Consider the following 7,968-nt stretch of genomic DNA (forward strand, 5'->3'; position numbering starts at 1 on the left):
AGTTGCTTTCAGATTTCTCCCTGTCATTAACTACTCAGAGAGAGAACTTCACTGAGGGGATGTGACTGGCATAAACACCCTACGTGTGTGAGGTTATGGTTTCGAAAAGGCACCACAGAAAACAAAACAAGACATGAAAACGAGAACCTCTGAAATGTTGCAAGGGGAAGAAAGCAATATGAAGATTTCTCCGAAAAGTAAGACTAGAGCTCCCGTACAACCCAGCAATTCCACTTCTTGGCATCTACCTCCCCCTTGAAAACACACAAATATTTATTTGAAAGGCTAGATGGGCACCCATGTTGATTGCAGTACTGAGTACTTTATTTGTCTTTATCTTTTTGTAAGGAAATAGGCACCAGAGAGGATGTTACTTTGTCTGTTTAAGGGCCTCACCCTGGTAGTATTCTGGGACTAGTTGCTGTTCAAGGGATTGACCTTGGCTCCTACATGCAAAGCATGCACGCTCGCTGGCTCAGCTATCTCTAGCCTGATCCAGCCCTTCAAACTATCTCCCTGACCCCAGAAAGGATGTTATTTTACTTATTATTATTATTATTATTATTATTTTGCGTGGTGCCACGGATCCAATCCAGGTCTTACACATGCAAAATATATGCTGATCCTCTTCCCTGGCCCCAGAGGCTGTTACTTTAATGAAATTTCATACCTTGTAAGAGGTTGGAGCCAAGACTCAGATACAGAGTCAGAATCTTCTGGTTTTGTTTTGTTTGTTTTTATGCCACATCCAGTGGTGCTCAGGGCTTATTCCTCAGGGCTCTGTCCTCAGGGATCAATCCTAGAGGAGCTTAGGAAACCATGTGGGATATCAGGATAGAACCGGGGTCATCCTTTGCAAGGCAAAGACCCTACCCACTGGGCTATTGCTCGAGCCATAGGGCCAGGGTCTGTCTTTCCCTCACAGACTCATGCATCACTTGTTCTTGGTTTTTTTTTTTTGTATGTGTTTATTTTTTTCACTGTTTTGAGTAAGATTTTTCCTCTCTCTCTCTCTCTCTCTCTCTCTCTCTCTCTCTCTCTCTCTCTCTCTTTTTGCTTTTTGAGTCACACCCGGCAATGCCCAGGGGTTGCCCCTGGCTCATGCACTCAGGAATTAACTCCTGGCAGTGCTCAGGGGACCATATGGGATGCTGGGAATCGAAGTCACGTGCAAGGCAAATGCCCTACCCTCTGTGAAGTCGCTCCAGCCTCTCCTCTCTTTTTTTAAATTTAGGTCTTTGTTTCTTTTCTTTTTCCTCCCCCCCCCTTGACAGTCAAAGTGTGTTTATTGGCATGGCCTCCCATTCATCTTGCTTCAGGGGGCTTCAGTGCTGCCTCTGAAGAAGGCTCGTGCTGTCAGCCTGCCTTTTCCCGGAGGCTGCCTCAGCACAGTGCTGTGGTTCTCACACAAAGCCGAGGGTGGTGCCTGGCTAAAGACCTGGGCATCTCCCATCACTCAAGCAGGCACTGTGGCTCTGCACCTGCCGTGGCTTCTTATGTCGTCTCTTCTTTACAGTGTAGGGATGAAGGAGATCCTTTGTGAGAGGCATATTCTCCCTCGCAAAGGAGTTGTCACCACCAGAAAGACTCCTTTAAAAAAAAATGAGGGGAAAGGGGCTGGAGTAATAGTACAGCAGGGAGGGCAATTGTCTTGCATGCGGCAGTTCCAGGTTCGATCCCCAGCATCCCATAGTGTCCCCTGAGCCCGCCAGAAGTGATTCCTGCATGCAGAGGCAGGAGTAATCCCTGAGCAACTCTGGGTGTGGCCCCCAAATAAACAAACAAACAAAAAATAAAACAAGAAGCATTATTCCGGCAAGAAGGAGCAGGCCATGGGAGCCTCAGCGATGCAGGCAGCCCGAGTCAGCAGGCAGCAGTAGAAGACTGAGCAGGACAGGGGGTGGGGCGCATGGATAGGGAAGAGCAGGCCTGGGAAAGGCACTCACTGGTTGAGAGGATCTCAAGCCCACGAAGAAGGAACTGGCTGCTCAGGGGGAACATAACTGTAAACATGTGACTGTAAACATGGAAAGGACCAGGGATGTAACTCAACCTTGTCTTGCATGTATTCAATCTGTGTTTCCTCCCCAGTACAACAAAATAAAAGAAATCAATATTAAATAAATAAATAAATAAAATGCTCAGGGAACCCGCGAGATAGTACAGCAGGCAGGGAGCTTGTCCTGCTCACAGCGGAGCCGGCTTCAATCCCCAGGAACACAAATGGAATCCCAAGCCCCACCAGCTCTCTGAGCACAGAGCCAGGAGTAAGCCCTAAGCATCACTGGGTGTGGTTCCCCCAAAACAAGAACAAACAAACAAACCAAGGTCAGTTAAATTCAATTAAATAAAACATCTCATATCGGGGCTGTTTCATAGTCTGGCACGAGGGTGAAAAAAAACCACAACATGAGAAGAAAATAAGTCCTGAATTATTGGCTTCATCACATCCACCTTCTCCACCCCAAAATGGCACAGAAGAAACAGTTACCACACCCTGCAACTATTTTTGGTGTAAAGGAGGTGATGGGCTGGGGTGGACACGGGTCACGAAGATCTGCCTAAAAATGTCCCTTTCAGATGAATCTGTACACATCATCGAACTTCAGATTGAGCCTCTCCATGATTAGGCCAGGGAACCAAGGTTTAATTCTCAGGAAATCACAATTTCATTCATTTAGTCAACGAGCATTTACAGTGTCTACATATGATCAGCTCCCACTTGCAGCCATTTCTAGATAAAAAAAAAAAAAAAGGAACCTGACATCTCTAGAGGGGCTGTCAAGTTCCTCCTCCCTGCCCCTAAGTCTAGCTGAAAGGACCTTTTTTTTTTTTTTTGAATTGGATTTTTCTGTACCTCTGAAAGGGTAACACCTTAAAGCTGAATCATCTTGAACCTGGAGGTCTAACATGATATTTAGCAATACTTGCATCCCAGACAGACAGCATTTAAAAGGTACACTAAATTCTGAAGGTAGCTATGCTGCAAAATAGTTTAAAATTTAATGATTGTACAGTATTCATTTATGCTTGAAATTCCAGTCCTAGACCAAGCTTGTGGCCACCCGCGTTGACATTCTTGCCGTCCAGCAGAGCTGACAGTGTCAGTTTGATACCTGGCTTTGGGGTCTGAGTGTATCCTGATCCTATCAGGCTGGAATTGTTCACTTTAGCCGAGAAGCAGGCATCGGGGTCTATCTGTTGCTTGGCTGCTATGCCGAAGCGAGTGTTGCTGTTGCCTGCGGTCCAAGCGAGATTAACAGATGTCTCCAACTTCTTGTTCACCTTCTGGTATATGGGGCCACAAAACTGTCCCGTCATTTACCTTCGTGTGAAGCTGGAACTCATCAGTCTTGTGGCCGACCACAAAGTTGCTCTGGGTCACGCGTGACTTGACAGTCTCAAAGTTCATCTGGTAGCCCCCCAGCCAGCCCTCCTGGGCCAGCACGAGGGCGCCCGGATGGAAGGCCCAGCGATGTTGAAATCCACGTCGCAGCCCAGGTTGATGTGCTCCCGCTTGTACCCTGTCTTGATTTTAGCATTTTTCTTCCCCAGTGTTTGGAGAGAAGAATGACTCAAAGGTCCGCTTCAGGCCACGTGCGAGCTGGTCTTCTACGGTGATCTCGGTGCCTAGCGTGTTGCCCGTGTTCCAATTCTCAGTGAACCTGAGCCCATACTCGGCCCACCGGTACTTGGTTTCCAGGCTGCCTGTCACCTTGGTGGTCTCTGTGTTGGCGGAACCTGAGCTTGTAAATTCTAGTCCATTCTCAGATTTTGTTTCCAAATCGAGCTTTATTAAACCAAACCCATAGCCCTTGGTGAAGACATCTCGGGCAGGTTTGCCAAGATCGACATACGTGGGAGGCACAGCCACCTTCTGCTCGGAGGTGGTGGCGCGGGCTCCTCAGCAGCTACGGCAGGAGCTCAATGATTTTTTTTTTTTAACCGCGCCTGGCAGTGTCAGGGCTTACTCCTGGTTTTTTACTCAGGGATCACTCCTGGTGGTGGTACTGAGGATCAAACCCAGGTAGACCACATGCAAGGAAAGTGCTTTACGTGCTGTACGATCTCTCAGGCTCCACAATTTTTTATTTTTATTATTTTGTGTTTTGGGTCACACCCAGCATTGCACAGGGGTTACTCCTGGCTCATGCACTCAGGAATTACTCCTGGCGGTGCTCAGGGGACCATACGGGATGCTGGGAATCGAACCCCGGGTCAGCCGTGCAAGGCAAATGCCCTACCCACTGTGCTATCACTCCAACCCTTCACAATTTCTTTTTTTTTTTTTTTTTCTGGGTCACACCCGGCGATGCACAGGGGTTACACCTGGCTCTTCACTCAGGAATTACCCCTGGTGGTGCTCAGGGGACCATATGGGATGCTGGGATTAGAACCTGGGTCAGCCGCGTGCAAGGCAAACGCCCTACCCGCTGTGCTATCACTCCAGCCCCCCTTCACAATTTTTTAAAGAAAAATTTGAATAATCTGGGTAGTGAAAGTGAGAACATACTGTGGAAACGGAGGCTGGGCCATCATCTTTTGATTAATATTGAAATTAAAACTTCATATAGTCTTTTACCAATAATCAAATTCTTGAGGATTAATCAAACATTTACTTTTCACATATATGTGTGGAGATATAGGAAAGTTCATTGTAGTTTCTACCACCCAGAAGTAAAACTACAGTCTGACCATCCACCCTTGGGGACTTAGGAAATGAATACTAATAACTATTCCAGAGACTGGAGCTCTTCAATCAGTTAAAGGAGCAGTAAAGCCATATATGTTGACAAGGAGAGGATAATAGGATGTCTGACCAAGTGAACAAAGCAAGGTGCAGAATACAATTTACTTCAGTTTATGCTTAACACACAGAGGGAATGAGACACATTTATAAATTCAGGTAATTGGGGTGTGGCTCAGTGGTATTTGCTTCACATACATTAGACCTAGGCTTCGATCCCCCTCACTGTAAATAATAATAATAAAAATAAATACACATAGATTTGTCTGTATATTATGGATGCATGTTTCACGTTACATAGTCGTTTGACCACTGTGTGTGTGTATGTGTGTGTGTGTGTGAGGGCGGGGCATGGAGGTCATGCCCCGCCCACCAGCACTAACCCAGTTGTAGCTCTTGAGCACTGTTGAGTGTGGTCCAACTCCCTTCCTCCCAATAGATTCTTAGAACTATTTCTGAAAGGATAAAAATCATTTCTGGAAGAGGGAAGTAGGGGGTTTAGAATGGGAACGAAATTTACCCTGGAGTGTATCTTTTTTCATTTGATTTTATTGGGGAGGTCCTTGGGTCACGCCTGGTGGTGTTCAGGGCTGATTGTGGCTCTGTGCTTGGAGATTGCTCCTGGTGGTGCTTAGGGACCATATGTGGGGGAGGAGGGTTAATCAGGGTTGACCACACACAAGACAAGTGCCTTAACCCCTGTACTATATCTCTGGTCCCATTTATTTATTTATTTATTTATTTATTTATTTATTTATTTATTTATTTATTTATATATTTTTGGTCTTGGGGCCACACCTGGCTATACTAAAGGGTTATCTCTGGCTCTGTTCAGGAATAACTTCTGTCAGTCTTGGGGAAACATGTGGGGTGCTGGGGATTGAACCCAAGTCTGGCACATGCAAGGTAAGTGCCTTCCCTGATGTTCCCTCTCTCTGTCTCTCTCAGTCTCTCTGGGCACCATACTTATTTTTAAAAAACCATATGCCTCTAGAAATTAAAAACAAAAACGTTCAAAAAGCAACCAGTGTCAAAGTTAGACTAAGAGGTAGAAGGGAATGTGTTTCAAAACGAGATGGGGAAAGATTCAGCTCCTGGGCAAAGGCACCAGGAAGCACCATGCCAAAGCAGGTCTGTCTGGAATACCTGGCTCAGCTCTGGTTCCTGGGCCTGCAACCTTCATGCCTGGGGTGTTGCTGTGGTTGGATCCCACCCACAGGCACCTCTTCCTGCCACCCCCCTGGGGTTCACAAGCATGCTTAGGAACTAAGGTTGAGGGAGGCGGGCACAGTCAGGGCCTGAGGCTCTCTTTGAGGTTTTTCTAGGAACTCAGCCCTAAGTATTCTTATCTTTTTTTCAGAAGCCTTATAAAGAGAATGTGGTCAGGTAAATCACTGGGATTTTTGATCTTATGGATAGGATGGACCTAGAAGATTAACCTCAGCTAGCAGAGAAAGGCAGAAGGGCCAGAAACAGCAGCAGGTGCTAAGAGGGAAAACTGGAAATTGTTTAGTCAAGGGGTTAGAATTTGGAATAAGAACCATGAGACTTAGAAAGTGTTTTGTGGCAAGGTCCTGAACTTTGAAAAACATTAGCTCCTGCCACATGTTTAATTAGAAAGTTAAAAAAAAAAGAGAGAGAGGGTCCCGAGAGAGAGCTCAAAGGGCTAGAGTATGTGTCTGGCATGCAGTGTCCCCAGTTTGATAGTACCTCAACTCCTGTACTACCTCTCTGGTCCCCTTGTGACTACTTTGATCTTTTAAAAACACCAACCAAGGCTCCCACCGCCGAGATGTGATCCCGGGGTCCGCACGCGTGTGCGGCCTCTCCACAGCTGCACAAGCGTGAATCCAGACCCAGCAAAACCTCTTTCGGCATGGGCAACTCCTCGCAGAATGTCTCCAGCCTGAGAACTAAGCCTCGGCCCCGTGCCCGCCCAGGAGGGGAAAGGTATTTCTCTCTCTCTCTCTCTCTCTCTCTCTCTCTCTCTCTCTCTCTCTCTCGCCTCTTTCTCTCTGGGGATGAAGGGCGCGGTGTCTGCCATATTAAGACGACCACAGATTGGGTTTTCAAGCCTGCAATGATCCAATATCTGGAAGAAATCTCCCTGGACTTTGTGTTAAAGTACAGAAATTCCTTATTTGTCTTCACAGTAGGTCTGAATCTAGTGGGGTACTCCTAACAACAATAGTGAGGTTGGTGTTGAAATATTGAATGTAACCAAAGTAAACAGAATGTAAAATGAAACTTATAAGTTACAAGGTAGGGGGTGGGGGGCCGGGATGGGAGGTGTACTGTGTGGGGTTTTTTGTTGGTGGTGGTATATGGGCACTGGTGAAGGGATGGTTGTTTCAGCATTGTATAACTGAGACCTAAGCCTGAAAGCATTGTAATCTTCCACACGGTGATTTAATAAAATAAAATTTTTATTTAAAATAAAATAAAATAAAATAAATAAAAAAATAAAAACACCAACCAAGGGCCCTGGGAGATAGTACAGGCACGAAGGCACTTATCTTGCAGCAGTTCACTTCCAGATACTGCATGATCCCCAAACATTTCCAGGAACATCGGAGAGCCCCTGGATTCTAAAGGAGGGGGATGGTCCCCGAGACCCGAAAGCCTCTGAAGTGGGCTGGGAACCCAGGTATTTCAGAACCCAAGAAGCAACGCATCCTCAGGTTCTTTCATAGAATCAGAAGCTTCTTAGTTGAGAATCCCTGGGAAGAGCTTCTGGGTTTCCTGAGCACTGCTTGGGAGGTGTTCTACTCCTCCAAACTGCCCCTCCCCTAAAAAAATGATGCCAAAACAGGGACAGAGAGACAGCTCAAAGGGTTAGAGTGTGTGCTTTATGCACAGAGTTCCTGGTTCAATACACAGCACCACAAGGGTCCCCAAGCATTTGTGTGTAGTTTTTGAGCCCCAATGGGTTTGGTTCAAATTTCAACTAAACAAACAAACAATACAAATTCTTTCCTAATTTTCTTTGTTTCCCTTATTTTCTGACACTCCGAAGTATCAGAAAATAATGGCAAGTATCGGACTTTCATCCTCTGTTGGATAATTCACGGCTGGCTGCTGACCACCGGGATGAAAGTTACCTGACTTTTTGTTAGCTACCTCAACACTACTAAAGGAGGGGCTCAAAAGATGTGGCCAAGAATCTGAATTTAAACCAGATGAAGAAGTAATAATAAATACATATTGGAGAAGACAGTCTC

The 7,968-nt window shown here is 46.0% G+C and overlaps 1 pseudogene; it reads right to left on the reverse strand.

Moving 5' to 3' along the window:
• Nucleotides 1-2,392: 2,392 nt before the first annotated feature.
• On the reverse strand, nucleotides 2,393-3,855 carry LOC101546800 (voltage-dependent anion-selective channel protein 1-like; annotated as a pseudogene).
• Nucleotides 3,856-7,968: the final 4,113 nt, after the last annotated feature.

The sequence above is a fragment of the Sorex araneus genome, chromosome 6 (genome assembly GCF_027595985.1).
Source record: "Sorex araneus isolate mSorAra2 chromosome 6, mSorAra2.pri, whole genome shotgun sequence".
NCBI lineage: Eukaryota > Metazoa > Chordata > Mammalia > Eulipotyphla > Soricidae > Sorex > Sorex araneus.